Source organism: Marmota marmota, unplaced genomic scaffold, assembly GCF_001458135.2.
Source record: "Marmota marmota marmota unplaced genomic scaffold, marMar, whole genome shotgun sequence".
In the NCBI taxonomy this organism is placed as follows: domain Eukaryota; kingdom Metazoa; phylum Chordata; class Mammalia; order Rodentia; family Sciuridae; genus Marmota; species Marmota marmota.
Window position 1 is genome coordinate 25088442 of NW_026000211.1, and position 23015 is coordinate 25111456.

General features: G+C 39.3%; 1 protein-coding gene across 8 annotated transcripts in view; it reads right to left on the reverse strand.

The window, feature by feature from the left end:
- Nucleotides 1-23015, reverse strand: part of Palld (palladin, cytoskeletal associated protein) — a 372211-nt gene that overhangs the window by 78533 nt on the left and 270663 nt on the right. For 2 of the 8 annotated variants that reach the window (XM_048791704.1, XM_015486010.2), the window contains exon 1: nt 4699-4845. The exons of 5 other annotated variants lie outside the window; for them this stretch is intronic. The gene's annotated coding sequence lies outside the window, so the exon portion shown is untranslated. Of the gene's footprint in view, nt 1-4698; nt 4846-23015 lie in introns of those variants that run through there. One more of the 8 variants, XM_048791703.1, reaches the window with a different exon arrangement.

A 23015-nucleotide genomic window follows, 5' to 3' on the forward strand; every position in this document is an offset into this window, starting at 1 on the left:
AAGATGTGTGTATATTTTTTCTTTGTTTCTACCATTAAAGATTCCATTTAAACCTAACTATAACTCTAAGAACACTGAATATACAACCAAGTAGCATTAGTGTGTCTACATTCTACAGTAAAAATATTGTTAGTAAGGAAATAATGGCAATCAACAGGCAGCTCACATGGCTAAGCCATCCAAACTAAGTCCAGAGATGACAATTCGACCTCAGTTCTTCCCTGTTTCCTGTGTTGTCTCCCCACTTTTTCTTTCCCCTCTGATGCTACATGGCCAGCTACTGCTGGGGTATTACCCTCCTCACAACTCTGTAGTTCTAGGGTGGGGTCCCTGTTAGCATAAGGGGAGTAGGAAGGGAAATGTATCCCTGGTACCTTTATTTTCCCTCAGGGCTTAAAAGGAAAAAGAGAAGGTGGGGGTCCCTTTGCCATTGCTGGATTAAAAACCTTAAAAAGTTCAATTTGGAGCTGAGTGCATTTTCCCACAACAAGCCTGTTATATATATAGTGGCTTGGTTCTATGGTACTATTAATAAAGCAGAATACTCAGGCTATGATCTCTGGGCTGGCCTGGGAACTAACCACTATGAGTTACTCAGTTTTAATGAAAATTTGTGTTCCGAGTTTCCAGCAATGAGTTTTACAAATCCACGTTCAGAATACAACACATCTGAAAGCTCAGGGCTGCCACCTGCTCAGGATGGTTGAGTTTCACAGGAGCATCACTGATGTGGATGATAATGTCAAGTCAGAGCCTTAAGTTTGGTGGTCCAGTGGTTCTCCTTTCTGTCTGGATGAGACACCTGACCCCAGTTCTCTAATACCAGGAAAAGCTGCAGCCCACTTCAGAGAATTTTGTGAGAACTAAAGTGCCCCATTAGTAGTGGCTTTTTAAGAAAGATTAACTCTCTTCCCTCTCACTAGTGAAACTCCAATGTCTATTCTTTTTACTTGGCTTCATGGATCTTTGAGTCTATTTTTAACACTTCTATATTTTTTTTTTTTTTAAATGCAAAGTTTTTGCCAACAGAAACCAGAAAACGGTTACTGCTCATTTCTTCTGGCTGACACACCTTGACTGCAAATGGCAGTTTCTCCCTTAGGAGAAATCTTTCCCATCCCATAAGCCCTTATGCCTTCCAACCATCGGCAGCTCATGCCAGGCTGTGAGAATCACCAGTTTCGCTCACCATCGTGGCCAATGGGCACTCAGTGGGGGGCTCTGAACAGACATTAACAAACCATCCCACATTTTCAGTTTGTTTCCTTGTAGTCATTATCTAAAATATACAGCAAGAGCAGCTCACCTAACTGGAATGACTAACGTTACCAATTATGGTTAACCTTAAAGCACATCATCAATGAGCTCAGATTTACTGACAGAAAGAAATCTGTGCCTGGAGTAGTGCTCACAGTTAGTAGAAAACTACATGCCACTGGGCTCACAATGCCTCCCGAGCACCTCAGACCTTGCTCCCACTTTATCCCCACGCCTTTGCATTCTCTATAACAACAGGGTGTTGCTTTGTATTCATTAAATCTCCTTGGATGAAACCCTTCTCATCTCCCTTCTCTAATTCTTTATCCTCTGACAGAGTCTGATATAGAGCTTGAACAGTGCAGTCTAAAAGGGTATCTAGAGCCAAAAACCTGGGAGAGAGAACAGAGAAGTGAGTGCCTCAATTTTGTCCTGGTAGGACCCTGGAGAGAATCCTTGCCTCCCCTACATCTTTCTTTAATATCTGGTAGTGTCCACTTCTTTTAGTGTGTCACAGAAGAATATTACTGGAGTGGTCTATCTATCAATCAATCAATCTATCTATTCATCTATCTATCTATCTATCTATCATCTATCTATAGTTCCTAGAGTACTTTGCAAGAGGCATTTAGTGCTCTATGAACATCATTGTTTTTTAAAAATGGATATTTAGTGGCCACCTCTCCCATCTACTTGAAGGAGAGAGTTACTTTAAAAAATATTAAATAATAGATAATTTACTGAAGTACAGTAAACTTTTGATTATCCTATATTTATCTGGGTCTTTTGAAATAAATGCTGAAAAAATACAATATATTTTGATACAAAATTGTTTATGTGAAAAAATACACAAAAGAGGTGACACATAGTCTTATAATTCCCTCTGGGAAAGAAATCTGGAAAGAGGGCAAAAACCAACAATTCTTTGGATAACTGGTAATTGTTTGAACAAATTAATAATTTACCCTTTAAATAATGACCTCAACACCTTTAACAATGTGGACTGTTGGTAATTTCCAAGATATGTCTTCTGTTTAAGTGATAATTAGTTGTTTCAACTGTAGTAGAGCCAAAGACTTAACTGTAATTGGGGGAAAATAGTACATTGGAAAAAAAGAGGTAACTACCTTCAAAAGTAGTACAAGAATACAACTCATGAGCAAAGTTTTAAAAACACTAGTTTTATGCTTAAGAAGACAATATGGTAAATTTTTGAAGATCAACCATAATGCAGTGTGGTTAAGTGCCATTCAATTTTTATTCTGTTATCTTAAAAGAGTTTTTTTAAAATCAACTAGAAATCATATCTAGAGCCCATAAAGCCATACTGAAGCAATACCCAGGTGGCTGTATGTAGGACATTTATCTATTGTTTGCTAAGTCAATGTCCTCACTTGGGACAGACAGGGAATGTAGTTATTACATCACCGAAAGCAGGTGAGCTGTTGTACTATGCCAGCTATCAGAATTTTATGATTCATGGATTTCATCCATCAAAGAAAATAGAGCTACATTATTTCCAGCCACCTACCCATGCTCCTCGCTCAGCACATCAAGATTTCACATAGCCAGAGATGACAGCTATGTGGACATGCTTTGTTACTCTTGCACATGCTCAGTTTCTTAGTGGATGTGATATGGGCACTGGGCAAATCACTCCCACGCCTGTTTCCAAAGATCCCCACCCCCAAAAACTTAGAAGAATTACTTTATAAAAATGAAGTGTAGGAATTAGTAGAAAAATCTGTTGACTATTTAGCTCTTGTCTACTTTTACAAGTTTATTGTTCAAGGATGTACTAACCATTTAACTTACAAGCCTTACAGTCACTTCAAGACATAGGCCTACATGTATTTCACATTATCTATCTCCTTTATCAATCACTATAAACAGCCTAGGGGGAAAAAATAAAATTCCCTCAGAACTCTTATCACTAAACCAAGCCTGCCAAGTCTTGAGGGAAAAAATACCTTCTTTCGTGGGAGATGGAAAGAGATAGTAAGAAAGATGTACTGCAGAAGCAACCCCAAATCCCTGACAAAGAGGACAACTTGCCCTTAGGTATTGGCAGTTATTGAGACAGGACAGGCACCTTAATAACACAAATCAAGAAAATGTCTTTACAGCGGGGCTGGGCAGTTTCTGAAGCTGGTGAGACCATCCCTTATCCTGGCTGGTGGGGGCAAAGAGGGGTCCATGGTGAGGGTCTGAGGGTCAAAGGCAGCTTCCTCAGAGTTGTGTTCTCAGAGCTATAGACACTTGGTATGCCCTCTCTGTCTTCCTCCTGCTAGTTCTCCGATTGCATACCAAAATCGAGATGAGCCAGTTCGGGCTCCTGGAGACTCCCAGGTCTGACTGTTAGATCTGAAGACCAGTAAACGGGGTTTGGCTTGTCCAGGCCTGCGACTAATGCAAGACCCAGCTCAGCAGAAAGGAAAGATGATGCATCCAAGGAGACCAGTCCAAGGAGACTCAACTCACCGCCCTGCTTAGTGCGCCCCCTACAGTCCCCAGCGCAACAGCCAAAGTCCCAAGCTCAACCCGGACTCCAGTGAGACCAAACAAGCTCCTTTCTGGAGTGTGGGCCACTCACCATTTGGGACAAAGCCACCCCCAGTGTTAAGAAGGCAATGGGCGGGAAGCCCCCAGACTCCTACCGCTCGGGGCCTAGGGGAGCTCTGTGATCTTTCCCGAATGATGTGAACACACATCATTCCAGAGAGGACCAGTCTGGCGGTTCCTAGAATCTATAGTTGGCTATGGTTGGCTGGGCCGGGATGCACTAACAAAGCAGCGGCCAGGGGCTGCGACAGGGGCGCTGCCCGCAGCTCACCAGCAAGCCAGCAGGACGCACCTACAGCCCGCCGGGCACAGCACCCGGCCGGCGCAAGACCCCCAAGTTATAAGCAAACTTTCTGGGAATGGCGCCAATGTGGGGTGCATATCCCAGAGAGGGAGAGGAGGCTAGGCTCCAGGAGGGCTGCGGGCGCAGTATCCCCGGCTGGGCTCAGATGGACCCCTCCTCTCTGACCAGCTGCCAGAGAATGAGGTCATCTCCCCCTCCCAACCCCCACCCCGCCCCCTCCCCCAAATCTCTGGCAGCCCCGCTTTCTCTGCCCTCTAGAAGTGGGGCCACGACTGAGCGAGGGATGGGGTCAGAGAAGTTAGAAGAGAGGGAGGGATCGTCCGTGGCAGGCAAAGCATCTTCTCCAGTCCGACCCCGTTCAAAAATGCAAAAATTCCCATCTGGAGCTCAGCTTTCAGAGGTCTGTGCCCAGATCACACAAGTGTGAGCGAGGGGGCTCCAGGAAGAGCCGTGGGCTGGGTGGGGACTGTTTGAAGCAGCTGCTTCGCGTCCCCCACCCGCTTCTAAAACTCTCCCCCCTCCAGTTCCTTTAATTCAAACATTTCTACCAGCCAGGGACGGTTCCTTGCACCTACCTCGGGTCTCAAGGCCGCGCCCCCACTGTGCCCTAATTCCCGTGGGTGCGGGTGCGAGCGAGCGGACGGGCTGCAGGCTCCGGGCTGCGGCCCCCGGCAGGTACCGGCGCTATATAGCGCCACGCTGCTCGGTGACTCAGTGAGCCTCCGACCGCTTCTGTCTGCAGTGCTTCAAAATAAGAGTCCGCGCGCTGGCCCCGCCAGGCCCCAGAGCAGAGAGGAAAGGAGGCGTGGCTGGGGCCTGGGAAGCCGCCCCCAGGTTAGGAGGTTCCCGCCCCCTTCTCCTAACCTCGTCCAGCCCCGTGCATCTTTCTGGTTGCAAAGCCCCTTCCATGGGGCAGCGAAGTTATAAATCAGGTTTTCCTGGAACTTTCAAGGACAACTGATAATGGGAAAGAATTTTTTTTTTTTTTAACTTTTCTAAGCCAATAGAGATATTGGCTCTCTGTTATGGACAAAATTCTCCGGTTTTTAATTCTGTTTTTGCCTTACAGACTAAAAAGAGGTGTCCAATAAACACAAATATGACCCCAGGGCATTCTAGGAGGAAGGAATGATAAGCTGGTGGTGGGATGCAAGCGTCCCTAAGGGAATGCAAGTCCCTAAGGGAATGCAACTGCAGGGCTGGGGGTGAGGGTGGGTCGGGGAGAGGCCAACCCCCCTGTGCAGGATTTGCAGGTATGGTGCAAACTAATCTGCAGCATTTAAATCCAGGAGCAAAAATCATGCCATAGCATATTTCTTTTTTTAAGAAAGACAACGAATCATTTCTTAGTTTCCATTAATTAGTTAACTCTCTTCCACGTATCAATGAGTAACTAAAACACAGGAACCCTTAGGGTTAAAAGTGTATGGCACTCTCATTTAGAAACATCTTATCAACCCAGCCTCAACCCTGCCATTCTGAGCTCCTTTTCTGCTATAAACTGTTGGACGTCTGAGTCCCTTGCTTTAAACCTCTACACGGGGACTTCTTTAGTAGAAGTGTTTTAAAGGAGGAAATGGACTCAATTCCAGAATTAATTTCTTGTGTAGAAATTGTGACAGATTGTGGGCTTAGACCTAAATCCAGATCACCAACTTCTTTCACCAACTCAGCTAAGGACACTGGGCTCTGTATATAACCCTCTAGTAGCTGGGTTAGCACACTTCGGCCCTGTTCCTGCTACAGTGTGTGTTCTTTGCTCACTAGGACCAAAGCTTTTACATGCACTAAGCTGTCAATGGAATGAATGAGTGAAGATACCTAAATTTATTGAACCTACTGTTGTGCCAGGCCATTTTTGTAAAATAGTCACCAAGTAAATGACCATAAATGCCAATTATCAGAATTGTTAGTGCATCACTAGCTTGAATGGTCTAGTAATTTTATCCCTACCTTCATTACTGCTATTGACATTAGGGTTTCTAGAGTTATTTATAAGCCAGATTCTTCTTCTTCTTTCTCTTTCTCTGCCTCCCCTCCACCCTTCACCCCAGACAGAAATATTTTAATTTTGAGGCAAAAATGATTATTAGATATTCAAACAATGAGCCAAAAGTGAATGTTTCCTTGTATTTCTATTCTCAGAGATAAACATTTTAAGTGCCTAGAGTACTAGAGTATATTTTTCCAGACTTTTGTAAGTATATCTAAACACATATTTAAAATATAAATTAGATCATTGTTTACATATGATTCTGCAACCTATTTTTTTAAGCCTAACAATATGATGCAGCCATCTTTAGGCATAACAGAAGATCTTATCATCTTCAATTTCTGAGAGGGTGAAAGGCCAACATCTCTATTGACCTGAGGGAAAATGTTTCAAAAGTGGGGGAAAAAAAAACAACCAAAACCCCCACAGCATTCCATTATTTAACTTTGCCTTTCTTTGAATTTGTACTTTTCTCATTCCCATGTCAAATGGCCATTAGGAGCAGAAGCAATGACATCCCTTGGCCACTCACAGGGTTTTCTTACGGGCTGCAGTGTGACACCAAGATTATTCCAAAACAAGAGCAAGGACTTATGGTCTGTGCCATTGATGTGGAATTCAGAAACTTTCTTATTCCACAGTCATGGGATTCATTTAATGAATTTTAAAATTATGGACTTAAATTTTGTGATTTTATGATATAAGCACAGAAAAAATAAACAGATAGGCATCAGTTACTACCATCACCTCCAGTGTATAGTGGCCACGGGAAGCGGGTAGAGGGTAGACTAAACTGGGAGCATGGATTACGTGAGAAAACTTACCTGCTCCCTTTACTTTCAAGTGGCTGCTGCAAGATGATCCATGAGATCTGCTGTCTCTGTTTGCCTATTTCTTACTACAGGTGCGGGCAAAGAAGCAGTCATGTAGACCAGTTTTCACTTTTCAGTACTGACCCAAGAGGATTTAAGGCACTTATACAGAGCACTGAATATTTTAATGTTTTCAACTTCCAAGTTTTTATGCATGCAGCGTGGGAGGTGTGGATACATCTGAGCCATCACCTTGGACAAGTCCCAGAATTGCTAAAACAGTATTAGGAGCACCGATGAGAATGTCTGCCAAGCTTTAAAACAGAATACTCCATCCTCCTCTGCATAGTGCAAACCCTGATCCACAACCTTCCCTCTAGATTTTTTTTTCTTCATTCTCCCGTAAGTTAAAACTTGAAATTCTATGGTTTTAAGGTAAAATGAAAGGGCAGAGAACAAATACACAATAAACTTTTATTTCCCCAGAGCTGCCATCATGGATTCCCTCTGGCCTTTTGGAGGTTTTGGGCAGAGGGTCAGCTTTAGGACTTTAGCTCAAGCTACACTTTCAGCGCACTTTGGCTCATGGATCTATGGTTTCAAATATGCAAATTTAATTTGGGATAAAGCAGATTGCTCAATCTTGCAATTGTTTGGAGAGGAACATGGAATGGCTAAAGGTATTGAAATTGTTCCATCATTCTCTTTTCATGTTCTCACAGATGACAACAGTGAAACAGGTGGTTAGAAAGTAAACAACAAAAGAAAACTAAAAAACAAATGGTAGTTGCTGAAAAAAGATCTCAGTAACGAAGCCAAATTGAAGATAAATCTGTATGCATGCACATACACACAACACTGCTGGCAGGTATTATAGTCCATCTATTTAAAAAACCCTCAATATAGGTAATAATACTTTATAAAGTTGATACTGTTAACAAATCAGGCAAATGTCTTCTGACCAAGATCCACTAAAAAACTATTACCAAAAGTCTACATTATCTAACCGTGTTTTCTAACTTAAATATGAAGCCCAAATCAATCTACCTACCTGTTTACCTATCTAATATGAAGACATATTAACATTCTTTTGCTGCTTCATATAAATCAAAGGAATGAGAAGATGTCTTAGTCATTTTTCTAAAAAGAATATTAATTACAAATTACCAAAACTTGAGATTTTCTATAAGAAGGCCTCTCTATGTATTTACACGTCATGATCAATGGTATGTAAAACAGATGTTCTGAAATAATTCAGCATCAGGATCTATTTTCATTCACTTCTGGTGCCTTGACATTATTTTTGAAAGCTTGTTGATTTAGCCCTTGCTGTATTTTTGAAGGGTATAAAAGTTTTGGCTGCATGCTCACTGCTTGTTTTGTAGATACTATTTTTCCAAGGGCTTCCAACCACAATCAGCAAATAAGAACAAGACTAAGAATATAGTAGATTAATTAAAGATTTTAACTGATATTGTTTCCAACTAATGTTATTTTTAGGAAAAGGTGTCTGAGAGTAGAAGGTTTTTAAGATCAGCTTTTATCTCATTCATTTAAAAAAATAAGCTTTTGAAAAATCTTGGACCACCTTGAATTTAGACTCTGTCATTAAGTATAACATTTATGTGAATCACATTTATTTCCATAATGACAGCTAATAATTATTTAACAAGAGTATGAAACTTTTAAAAGTCAAAATGTGGGTCTTCTGAAGAGACTAAGCCCCGTGCATTATTTGTTCATGAATCCAGACGATTCTGGGAGGAGGCAAAGGGCAAACCTCCAAGGACAATTCATACTTTCAACATAAAAACAAATCAGTATAGTCCATTGGCCAAGAAAACTTTTTGGCTCTTTGGTTTGTACATAACTTTTTGTTAAGAATAAGGAGAGAGGATAAGGTGCGGGGGAAGGGGTGGGGTGGGGGGAAATGGGGTACTTTGTGGAGATGTGACCGGAACCCAGTGGACATAAAATACCGGGTCAGAGGGAACCTGACAAGCAGGTCTGCAGCTGTGGAAGGTGGTAAACAAAAGAACAGACTGAGTTTGTCTGAGTAAAATAAACCTTGAACCTCCCAAATGACCACAGGGAACTCACAGAATCAGAGCCAGGAGGGGCCTGAAGAGACTGCCTGGTGGAGGGGTGTCCTGGAAAGGGTAGAATTGAACAGAGTGGGGTCAATCACAGACTGTTTCTGTGACCTTGAGTGCATGAGATTTGTTTTCACATTTGTCAGGTGGAGACAAAGGCATTGACCTGGACGACTGCTGAGAAGACTCAGTGGGCTGCTGCCAGTGAAGCACCTGGCATAGTGCTTGGTCCATACCACATTTGCAGGGAGGGGAAGGTTGGTTTTCTTCTGCTTTTAATCTCAGGGATTTTTTTAAAAAAGAAATATTTAATTAAGAACACAGTAAAATGTAACAATCTGAACTTCACTTGAGCTGCTCCTTTGCCAACCACTTCACAGACACTCTTCTGCTTTATCTGATTGTACGAGTCACGTGACAGTATCACTATTAATATTATTCTCCCTACATGGAGGATAGTGAGCATAGAGAGGTTAGGTGATTTACCCATGGACATGGAGCAGGCAATTGGAAGGACTGTTATGTACATCATTAACTCCAGAGCCCAAACTCCAGGGAATATAAATTTGGTGTGAAAAATACAAATGTATAGAAAATTCACTACCCATCCCACGATACTGGGATCTCTGTTAGTAAATCAATGCTTTATTATTGCAAAGTGTGATTGTGAACAATAATGTCTGCATGACCTGAAATGGGCAAGCAGACCTGTCCACCTTGATCTACAGAAAGATCTCACTCACTATTGAGAACACTTTTCCAAATCAAATGAGTTTTGCTGGCTCTGATGGGATTCTCCACAGATTCTACGAGGATTACGGAGAAGCATAATTAAAAGTAGGAATTTGTCTTTTTATGTGACTTTCCTGAGCAAATGGCAAAATGCTATAATCAGATCCTACATAAGAAAAACCTTGAGCTGTGTCTTATAAATATAGTGATTGGTAAAAGACAAATACAGCTTAATCAGGCTAGGATTACACATTTTATGTACATTTGCAGTGCCAACTCATGAAGTTATGGGTAAGAGACACATATGGGTAAGATCAGCCTTCATTCCATTGCTACTCACAGAAATATAAGGAACCAAAATTACCTCAGTAATGGAGCTGCTCTGGGAGGCACAATACTTTTTACCAACTGAGTAAGTAAATGCCGAGGAAACCATGGACTCCAACAGGATATTTATAGGGAGCTGTGTTTACAAGAAGGACAGAATTGGTCTATTTTCCTTAACTTGGATAAACTTGTCATCTCTGAAACCTGTTATGCCTGCTGTGATTGAATGTGTCTCCCCAAAAGCACATTTTAGAAACTTAATCCTCACTGCAGTAGGATCCGGAGGTAGGTTAAGGAGATGTGATTAGGCTGTGAGGGAGGAGTGTTATTCCAGGGGTGGGTTAGTTATCATGGGAGCCTGCTCCTGATAAAAGGATAAGTTTATCTCTCTCTCTCTCTCTCTCTCTCTCTCTCTCTCTCTCTCTCATCATAGATGTATGTATGTTCTCTTGCCCTTCTGCCTTCTACCATGACAATGACCCAATGACAGTGCCCTACCAGATGCTGGCCCCTTGACCTTGGACTTCCCAGTCTCTAGAAACATGATTTCTTTATAAATCAGCCTATCTGTGGTATTCTGTTATAGCAACAAGAAAAAAAACTAAAACACCTTTTCCCCACCAAGCCCCTCACATACTAAACTTGAGTATTCATTCTCTTGAATCATAAACTAATGTTCTAGGTCAATTTAACAGAATTATGTTATCTGAAGTACTTTATTTTTATCATTAGGGACACACATAGTGATTTGTTTGAGTGCTGCAATTAAAGGCTTTGTAGCAAAATTATCTTACTACTAAGAAAATTGTGAGATTATTTTGCAGTATATATCTTTAATAAAATAAAGGGTACAAACCTAGACTCCAGTATAGTAAGGCAATGTGAAATGAGAAAGAATTGGGGAAATTTTCTTTAAAAATAAAAATTTAATGAATGCATTTTTACTTTATTTTTATTTATTTATTTGTTACAAAGGATCAAACCCAGGGGTGCTTAATCACTAAATCACATCCCTTTTAAATTTTTATTTAGAGGGTCTCACTAGGTTAGGGCTTTGCTAAGTTGAAGAGCCTAGTCTTGAACTTTTAATCCTCCTGCTTTAGCCTTCCGAATTGCTGGGTTTACAGGTGTGCCATCACGCCTGGCTGGACGTATTTTTAACGTAGAAAAAAATCCCTGATGTTGATCCTCCTTCCACAGAGGAGATAATTGTTAACACAGCAATTTAAGGAATGAATTCATTTGATAGGTAGTTTATATGATTGGCAATTAAAATCATCAACTTAATAATACTGTTACTGCCTGTTATGGGCCCATTAAGTGAGTTACTAGGTCACTGTTGATACAGTAAAATACTAGATTTCAAAACAGGAAAATCAAAAATTTTATCCAAAACTTTCATAAATATGAAGAATATTCATATTGTTCCGAAGAGTTAAGATCATTATTCTTATATCAGTACATCATATTTGCCTATTTGTTTTTAGTAACTTTAGAAAGGGTTAAATTATTTTCAGGAAATTTATGGGAATATAACATGAGATTCTCCACATTAAACTTTGGTTCAATGTATGATGTTTAGTGAAACTAGACATCTATATTTACAAGTGGCTATTTTTTTATAATATGTAATGAATTTTAATAAAATATAGTTCGTGAATAGAGTTCAAGAGAGAAGACTGCACTGAGGGAAACTTAAGTGTAGAACCCCATTTAAAAAAGTGTAATTCTGAGCTGTGCATGGTGGTGCACACCTGTAATCCCAGCTACTACCAAGGCCAGCCTGGGAAACTTAGCAAGATCTTTGCCTCAAAATAAAAGGGGCTTGGGATGTAGAGCAGTAGAGTGTGCCTGGGTTCAATTCCCAGTACCACTACAAAACAACCATAAAGAAAGACTAAATTGCATCCTGCCTCTTTAGAAACTGAACTCTTTGTAAATTGCCTCATTTTTTTTTCAAAAGACCTCATTAGAGATCAATTTATTGACAATAGGCATATGCATCCTTTTGTTCAGGGTTGTGGTTAGTTCATTAGCTTATAAGTAGTGACAATATTATTCCAACTTCCTTTATGGGTGGTGCAAGTAGAAACTTGACATAACTGATGTCATTGTTCCCTTGTTTGCTTTTCCTCCACATGACACTTAAAATTTTTTAGCCCAGCAATGAATAAACTAGTCTGAAAAAAAAAAATCCATTTAAGTTGACTCCATTTTAGAGAATGAAGGCAGTCGTTTTGCATCATAGAGGAATTAATTTTGGATTCGGTTGCCTGCCCCGTGGTCATCAGACCATGACCAAAAGGCCCCAAATGAGCCTCTTTGCTAGAGCATTCTAGTGGGGCCCCCACTGGCTTTTCCAGACCAAGTTGTTTTACTTGAGAAAGGGAATGCTGATCCTTGAGCCCATTGCTCAGGGGGAGGCATTGGGAAAAAGAAAAGAAGAAGTTAGAGGGGATTAACAATGTTCTTTGTTATAATAGGGGTAAAAATAGATGAGGACAGTTGTGGTTTTATAAAGTGCCTTTGTCCATCATCTTAGGCAAGGCCAATTTATTCATTAGACATGGTAGGTTCAGTGGCAAGGGCCCACGACACTTTGAGCCGCCCCACAAAACAATTTTAATCATTTTTAAACTCAGAAGGAAAAAATGAATATAAATGAATAAAGCAATGATGACTATATCATAATGAATATGGCCTGGATGATATCAATCTTTATATTACTATGGCTCTAACATCTCTCTCTCTCTCTCTATGTGTGTGTGTGTGTGTGTGTGTGTGTGTGTGTGTGTGTGTATATATATATATATATATTTTAATGTAGAAAGACAGCCACAAAAACAAAAGTGCCTAAGGCCCCTGAAAGCCATAAGGAAGCTCCAATCTTAGGTCCTGACATTTGTCTGAACCTTTGACACTTTCCTTTCATTAGACATAAAGACAAGCTATACCGTCTATTCTCTATTCATGGTTGTGTTCTATGTGAACCTAAATCAGTAGGTGTCACACATTTTTAAAGGAAGAAAACATGGTCTTGTATTCTCAGGCTCTTTCTAATCTAAGCAGGGAGACAAAATCAGCTGTTAACAACAGGTGCTTTGCAGTTGTTCATTCATTTGACGTTTCTTTTATGAGTTAATTACTCATAACTCCCTTGTGAACAATCTGCACATCTGGGAAAATAAAACTGCCTACTGAAAGTGAATTAGTAGAGCGTAGGTGAAACACAATAGTGAATTCATGTGGCTACCCTTAGAAGGCTTAACAAAATCCTTGCTGCTTTGAGAAGTTGGACTTTGTGCCTGAAGACGGAATTAGTACCAGGTCGAAGGCTGCAACCTGGGAATGTGTGGCTGTAGTTCAGCATTCCACTCCTGATGCTTCCCTGGGTCACCCACCCTCTCATTTACACAGCCTCCTCTCCCAGAGCTTTCTATTGATTCAGTAGCATCGGACCTCTTCTGAGAAATGCTCTCCTTTTCTTTTCCAACTTGTTAAGGGTAAAAAGAGAGCATTTTGGTACCAAACGAAACCAAACCAGATGACCAGAGACCGACCAGACACTACCTGGTAAAATAATTCCTAAGCTTGATTCATCAGGATCACCTGTGCATTCAGACTTTAAATGTGACCAAAGATTTCATCAAGTCCTGAGTCCTCTCAGAAATGAGGTCTTGAGACAGAAGTCCTCAGTCTATTGTTTCCTTATGTGTTCAGTGCAGGGGTTGGATGGCATGATCTCTAAATTTCTCTACAGCTGATAGCTCAGGGATCACCCACCCTGATGGGGTGTAGGGCTTCTGCACCAACCCTTCAAATGGGTACTGGAGTAGTACACAGAGCAGTGCTTCTGTGGGAGATGACAAAGAATACTACAGTTTCTCTTTATACTTATCTTCATTTCAACCTTTGATTTTTTTCTTTGTGTATATTTTTATAATATGTATATAATAGATAAAGCCATGAATATATTAAATACACAACTATATATGTGTATATGTGTATATTTATGTTTATATGTGTGTTATATAACATATGTACATACATACATATGTTATTATTCATATGCACACACACACATTCATGAATACACACAAAATACTTGGCTAAAGAGAATGAATGACCAAAAAAACCCCTCAAATTTGATTGCTATAAATTAAGATGAAAGGGGTAGATAACACATATGTAATTAACTCAATTCACCAGACAATATTCGATAGAGGATTTAGGACTTCCATTTCTAGCTTTACCTTTAGTACAATTTGGTTTCTAAACATATAGCTTTAAACATGCAATTTAACTTGAAACGAAGTACTCTGGTCTGTTTTCTACTAGTTCGGGGAGAGGAATGGATATAGAATAGAGTAAGAAAATTCCTTCAAATCATTCCTGTATGTGAAGAGTCAACTAAACACCCCAGGCCACTTGAAGACATGAGAAAGTAAGAGCAGAGGCCAAGAGCCTGAGTTAAGAGTCCCTTATTAAGTGGATGGCTATATGTCTGCTATTTGGAGCTAGGAAGTTGTAGCAAGCAGAGCACTTGACTTGCCAAATCTTTGTTCCTATAGATGTGGCAGGACACACCCCCACCCCCACCAATACAGAGGCATTCATTACTTAGGAACTCTTACTGGGAGCCTCATTTAATAAGAATAGTACTAGAAGATTCCTTCCCTGGAGATCTATCTATATCTGTGTATAGAGTATCAATATAATACTCACACACACACACGTGTGTGTGTGTGTGTGTGTGTGTGTGTGTATATATATATATATAAATATTCCACAAATTTTCATATATGCAGGTATTTTCTGAAGTTGTCCTGTGATTACCACTCTCATATATTCAAACTGACAAATGACCACTTGGATGCCTGGTTTCTTGGAGTCCATCAATTTTTTGTTTGTTTTCAATTAGAGAAGGAATTCTTCCTCAGACTGATGGTCATTTACAAGAGAACTGCCATCTACTTGGGATATTTTAAATATATCCTCAAAAGCTTTCATGGACCATCTATTGAAGTAACACAGTTTCATGCTGCATAGCTCATGCTCTGAGTCTGAATCCCTGTCATTACTTGAAAGGTATGTGACCTGGGGCAAGTTATTTAATCTCTCCTTGTCACAGTTCCATCTCTGGTAAAATGGGCACAGCTCACTGAGGGCTGCTAGGATGGAATGAGATGTTCAAAAGCTCTTGGCACAGGACAGCATGTCATCACTTCTGAGCATCTAGCAATTTCTATGGTATTACTGAGAAACACATTTGCTGCTACCAAGGAGTCGATATTCTAAATAACTAACTGGATGAAGCAAATCATTAAAGTATCATCTTGTTTAAGTCAAGAATATGGCCTGTCTAAAGTTCCTTCAAATTCTTAGTTCTTGAAAACAAAGCTGATGGAAGTGCTGTTTAAGTTTACCACAGGAGGGGAGCAATAAGGGAGGGGCGATAAGTAGAATCCAGAGAGGAAAACATCCATTAGGGACTTAAATATTATATTCAACAAAGAAGATAGCTCTGCCATTAACTCCCTGTGAGATCTTGCACAATCCACTTCAAGTCCTGAGTCTCAGTTTTCAAATCTGCACGATAGGGGGCTGGATGAGACTATATCTAACATTCTATAATTATTAAATAGTTATTATAACTCATTATAGAAAATTCTCCGGCAATATATCTATTTCTTTGCTTCTCCTCTGCTTTTGACCCCAGAGTATGCAAATAATTTGCACAATGTTTTAAGACTTGATTGATTAATTTCCCCTTGTAAGTGGAAGAATTCCAGTGAGCTGGTTTATGTAAAATGCATTCTAATCAAGTGGAAGTCTTTAGAGCTACCCTCATTAGTGGAGGGATCACAAAAACTGATGCATTTCAAGATTAAATGAACTATTCTCTTTGAGAACCGAGGCTAGAATTCAGAGAATTCTGAGATCTCAAGTCAAGGTTTGTTACCTAGGCCCTTCAGCACTTGGAGAAGGAGTGAGGTCCTGTGTGAGTGCTGTGTATCTTTTGAAATTGTGGCCCAGCTGGTGAGGGCATTTAATCCTGGACTCACTGTGCGGGTGTCTGGCTATTTCACAGTGTCCACAGGTATACTGGAGGGATCACAGAGAAACAGTCCTGGAGCCTCTGCAATTTTATATATATATATATATTTTGTGTGTGTGTGTGTGTGTGTTGTTGTCATTACTGTTTTTTCTCTCCAAAGAACTACAGCTAGCCTTGTAATTTTCAAATAGGTGACATATCAAGTTAGTACGTCAAGCAACTCTACAAGTCACAGTCTGTTACAATATCAATAACTACACAAACAGAACTTAGTGACTTGTATTTGTTGTGTAGACAAACTCTGAAGCCTTCGTTCTTTCTTATTCTGAAAACTGCCTCTTGCCAGTTGGCTTTTTCTTTGTCTTTTAAAGAATATACTTATTATGAAAACATTCAAATAATAAAGACAACAGAATTATATTCCTATGCATAACCCAACAACATTACTATTTTCCCCAGTCTTTAAAATATATTTATACCAATAAATAGTGTGTGGTTTACAAGATAACTTTTTTGGTATTATTACATCATTTATCATTACTGTTTTTGTCTCCATAGTCTTAATCATTACTAGTCTTATATATTCCACTGGTTGAGACAGAAGAATTAACATTCTATATCTTTGGATCCTAGTTTTTTTTTTTCCTTCAATTTTAAAAACAAGACAAAACAAAACAGTTACACTGAATATTTTCAGGCTTTTCTATTTTTTTTTCTTTTGAATTATTTCCTCAGGGCAAATACTGAAAAGTATGATTTTGGGAGGGCCAAATACCATTTTTATAGTTCTTGACAAATATTGCTAATTAAAATTTTTTTTTTTAGTTGTAGCTGAACATGCAGTGTCTTTATTTATTTTTATGTGGTGCTCAGGACTCAACCCAGTGCCTCACACATACGAGGCAAATACTTTACCACTGAGCTACAGCCCCAACCCCTGTTGCTAATTTTTTTTACAAAAATTTGTATTTGTTATTATTTTTTGTTATACATGACACTGGAATGTATTTTGACATATCATACACACATGGAACATAACTTTTCATTTTTGTGGTTGTATATGATGTGGAGTTACACTGGTTGTGCATTCATATAAGAACATAGTAAAGTTATGTCTGATTCCTTCTACTGTCTTTCCTATTCCCATAGTAGTGCTAATTTTAAAGAAAAGCATCAGTTTATGAAGCATTGCTAGGATGCAGTGTAATTATTAAAAGCTGCTAATTTGTGGATATAATATTGTGTCTCATTTTAATTTTCAATCCTGTGTTAGTGATGATAAACATTTCCTTGTAAGCTTAACATTCTCCAGAAGAGTGATAAAAAAGGTGGCATGTTAAATACAGTTTATATTTAAATTGAAGGGGATATTGTTTTGGAACCAGAGTGTATTACATTGGTAACCATCTACATGTAGTGGTCCATTTCTGTAGGTTATGATATTCCCTTTCTGCCCCGTCCTCAGTTCTCTACTCACACTCTGCTATTACCATTAGGCAATGTTCTAGTAGTTTCTAATTCAGATGTGGGTGGTCCAATTGTATCTGGCATGGGAATAGAAGGGTAGGTGTATTCACTTACCTATCTTAGAGTTGCAACTAGAATCATTGAGGATTTAAAAAAAATTCTGCCCCAGGATGAATGTCCCTTATTTACTGCAAGCTATGGACATAAATAGAGTTCTTGGTTAACAGAAAAATAATGTTTCAATGCTGATTTTGTGGTACAAAAACAGCAATAACAAAAAACTGCATTTTCAAATTATGTTTAGGAGTATTCTGAAATTTTTCTTCCAAACCTCAGTCCCCCTCCACCCATACTACAAAAAAGTGCCAAAATAAAAATTAATGTTAATACATATTATTAGTAACAAATATTATTTACCATTTTGGAGAGTTTCAGAGATGATATTGAGAATATTAAAGTAAGCACTGGCAACTACTTCTTTGTATAATTTTCCTCCTTTGACATTTTCTTCAGTAACAATTAAAGTATTTAAAATTTACACTCTAGCGAATGCACATTCAACTAATTTGTTAAGACGTGAAGTGTTTCTTTTAGGATATGATTACAATTCAATATTCAGAATATATCTCTAAATGGGTTTCAAGATATTTTTGATGGTCTTAGAAACTTTCATTGTCTTCTGCTAAGTTTCATAAATCAGACATAAAAGGGATGTGCTGGTGCTTTTAATGTACAACTTGTGTTTTTCTATGTTGAACAAGAGAGTGCTTAGGATTGCAGCTACTACTGAGCAAGTTCCTAAACACCTTTGCAAGAACATGTCTACAAAAAGCTGATAGAAAGGGTCAGATATGATTTTTAATTCTCATGCCTGTTTAAAAACCAGACGCCACTTTCCCTGCAGATTTTGTGTAAGCAGTTAAAACAATGATCCTTTGCTTTTCTTCTTTGCTTATTTTTTTCTCTCCCAGATTGCCTCAAATCTCTGACACACTTCTATTCTGAAATCCTTCAGCACTGACTTCCTTATTTGGTTGCTGGAACTGCTCTTTGTCTTGTTCAAACATTCTGCTAAGCTTGCAGCCTCCCTCCACCCCCCCACTTGCCTACTGCTCCCCTTTACACACACACACACACACACACACACACACACGACTGGCTTCAACAGGTCACTCTGACTCAGCCTTCTCTGTAGTTCACTAGCCGATCACCCATCAGTTATGCCCATTTAAGGAGTACCTTTTGAAAGTCATAAGGGACCAGAATTTTCAGCTGTTTAGAAAGATTGCTATGTTGTACACTCGAAATTACCACAAAGCACGTATTTCACACAGCTAACCTCCTCATACAGCAGGATATGTAGTTAAAAAAGAAAGCACCCCCCCCCCCAAAAAAAAATACCCAACACCCCAAACAAAACTCCAGGCTGCTTAATTAGTGGTTACTTTATTCCTCAGAGTTCTGGCACTTAGATTTGGCCGACAGATAGAGTGATTTTGCTTGGTTTTCAACTCTTTCCAATCCGTGGTCTGTGCCAAACACTCCAATCTAATATTCAAAGAAAATATATAACATAGGCCTAAATAGATATGCCAATAACACAAAGTAGAACTCCGTTCCTAAGCGAAGCACACACTTTCAATAAATGTTGTTCCTTTTTCTTTCTGGAGTTGAAAGCAGCCAGGCATCTGAAGTGCTGAGGGCGAGTTTCTGGTTTTTCTGCTCAGATGTGTATGGAGAAAACACAGCTCTCTGCATTCCCTATTTAAGAAAGAAGCTGCGTGGCCCCGTCCAATAAAACAGAGCAGTGTTTTCTTACATATAAACAACTGAGAAATTCCTTGGACAAGCACATAGCCTTTTGGTTCTTGGAACAAAGTGGATGGTGGTATTTATTATGTCAAATAAACACATCATCCACACTCCAAAGGGAAACCTGAAACAATAAGCTGAACAAAGCAGTTTTCAAGGTTTTAATCCTTTTGCAATTAGCTCTTGTCTAATTCTACTGAAAAATTAAGAATGAGCTATTTTTCTCAGAAGAAAGAACCCTTATGTGATTAAATATCCGCAGTTTGTTCCCAACGCTTATTCTGAGAAAGAATCAGAGCACATTTCCAGAGGCAGGTAATATTAACATACAGGATATCCTATCACTTAATATCATTTCTCATCTAGCCACCCAAAATGGTCTGTATCTTCCTTTGTTCATTGCGCTAATTAATAAAGCTCTGTTATTTGCCAGACTTGGGCTACAGGCTGCAACCAACGTTTGTACAGTTACTAGTTTGATCATTACAAGAAGCACATCACTTTCTATAGAAAGCACATTCTTTCCCGGCCTTGTTACCATTCAGTCAATTTGCTTATTTGTGTTCACCATGGCGACCAATGTGGAAATAGCATTCAGCTTATGAAATTCCCAAAGTGTGTTCCCCTCTTACTTGGGACCGTTTTAGACTGGCTTGGATAAATTCTTCTTGGGAGAAGACTCAAATACTTCTTGGATACAGACAGGGTATAAATTACAAAGATGCTTCCAATTATTTCCATTGGTTACAACTTCCATGAGTCAGGCTGGGCCTTATAGCACAGATTGTAGGTTCCAACTTGTGTAGGTTTCAGAGCACATGGAGGTCATGACCTTTTGAACACTGTAGTATTTCATTCTATCATAGGAACAAGCAATTTTGCTAAAAGAAAATATAAAGGCTGAGGGCTAGTTTTTGGTTTTTGAGATACTGAGACAGTCCTAAGCATTTTAATGGGAGAAAAAAATTTAACTTAGAAAATTATACTGCAAGTTGGGAAAGACTGTCACTGTTTACTTTGAGCCTAGAGTCCTAGGAAGCATCACTGAAGAATCACTGGTACTAAGAAACCAGTCCAAGGCTGGGCTTAGAGACCTGGGTTCTTCTGCTATCTTTGCCACAAAGCAGTAGTGTCATTTTAGTGGAAGTTGTTTCATTCTATAAATCTTCCTGTCCACATCTATAAAATGCCAGTCTCATTTTAAATTAGAATTCCCAGTCATTAGGTTTAACAATCCAAACAACTGTAATAGATAATGTGCATTTGCTCAAGACAGACCATATGAACTATTGCTTAGTGAACTATCACCCTCCTTGCCCCTGCTTTGTTGGTATATAAATTTGGCATCTAAACTAAGAAATTTGAGATTTGAGTTCCTAGTGGAAAAAAAACATTAGTAACTGGTAGATAAAGACGATTTCAAATAATGTCACCAAATCTAAACTCCTAAAACCTAAGGAGAGAGATTATTGGTCCTCATTTTTTTTTTGTTTCTGGCATTCCACTGATAATTCTCAAATTCAGCCAGAATTTTAGGTTTAGAAAGGTTTCTTATAACTTTCTAACTTTCTCTTATAACTGGTTCTTGGGATCACTTTCCATCTTTCTGAGACTGGTTGGAACTTCTCAAAAATAAAGTGAATATTGACAAAATAAAAATATGTATATTTGTCAGAATATTATATTTAAATATATATTTATAAATATATATTTATATTTATAGTGACAAAAATATATATTTTTGTTGTTGCTTCATTCCATATTCTGCCTTCTAATTCCAATGTCACTATCTATGCTTGTCCCTGAGCTTCCCCCACCCCAGTCTCCCCCTGGGCTCAGGGATACTGTGAGGTTCACAGTGACATACCTCTCAGAGCTAGAGGTAGGGACCAGGGAGAAGTTTTCCAATACTCACAATTGGTCATCATAATAGCTTCTAAAAAGCTGAAAGAGTGGTTTGTTTTGTGTGGAGAGGAGTTGAAATCTTCTACACCTCTAGTTTACCATTCAGGATGTATCTGGTTATACTATTAAGTTTTTGCTCTTTATCTACCAGTTGCTCTTTTTTTTGGGGGGGGGGGTATAATTGCTTTGCTTGGAAGTAGAAGATGCTCCTAGCAAGCCCTTCTTTTATTTGCCTTGTGTGCCTAGAAAAGTGTTAGGCATGATGTAGTGAGAAAGCACTAATCTAGAAGTGAGAAGGAAAATTAAACTCTGTGATTCTAGCAAAATCAATTACCATTTTCCTCATATCATTCTTCCTCAATTTCTAAAGGCTTCAATCCTTAGTTGGAATTATAATTATTCTGAGGAAAAAAAAAGTGTCACCTGCACCTTCAAACATGAGGTAGGAAATACAGTCTAACTTATTATTTTTATTTTTAAGAGGATTACCTTTTCCAAAGGAAAAGAAATCCAGACTTAAAGAGTTCCAGGGATGATAAGCCTTTTGACACTGGCATTCTAACCACCTATTTCCCTCCCAGGGAGGTCCCCCACTTTCTGTCCCAGTATTCCTCAGAGAGCCGGCCAGGCCCTGCAGGCCTGTAAGTCAATGTGGGGTTTGGGAATCAGTACAATTGAGGAAGATGAGGAGGAAGAGGGGGAGGAGGAGGAGGAGGAGAAAAAAAAGAGGAAGAAGAGATGAGGTCATTGTTAATCAGTACAATATGGGGGTTGAGAATCAGCACAACTTCTAGGTCTTACTCTAATTTCCATGCCTATTAGAAAATCTCTAATTTTCTAATTTATACTCCAGGTTTTGATGGGGACAGAAGGAAAATGGTTGCCATATGCTTGACCACATTTGTTTCAAATTCAAAAGGAAATACACACACACACACACACACGCACTAAAACTTCAAGTAAATGAGTATAATTGAAAGCTGATTCCTCAAATTTGACTCTGAATCTAAATACTCATCAAAGAGGCCTAATTGGGAATATAACATGCTCATAATGTCTTCACAATAAATAGTCTTCACTAGTTTTGGGAGGAGCTGCAGAAATATCCCCTGAGATGGAAAATCTTTGCAAACTAGCAAGCAGGAGCGCGAGTGTAACTGAAATCATTACCAGCAATGTGTTGGAAATGTATTCTCCTGACATCTGGCCATGACTCAGATTGCCATCCTGGACGATTCCCTGCTGAAACTCCTGCCAAACTTTGTTCCACAGACACAGCTCTCCTGTTTTATCCACACAGAACAGCTCTACTTGACAAACTCTATGATTGACTATAAGACAGTTTTGTATACACAGTGCCCTGACAAACCAATTTAAGTTAATTACCATTTTGAAACAACAGACACAAAGCAGGGATCCTTATCAAGTCCTGGATACCCCTTGCAAATAGTCTATACTGACATATCTCTCAGGAGATGAGTCTTGAATGAAGAGCATCTGGAATAATCCTTGCTTGGCTACTAGCTGGCTTCAGGCCACAGTTTGAGGTTAGTTTTCATGGAACCAAAGTCTAGCCTTTGTCTCACCAATCAAATGGAACCATTTTTGGATACATATCTCATCAGTCAGCATAACCCTGCTCACCTCATGTGCTTCCATTTTTTAATGGAAATAATCCTCCCTCCCTCCCTCC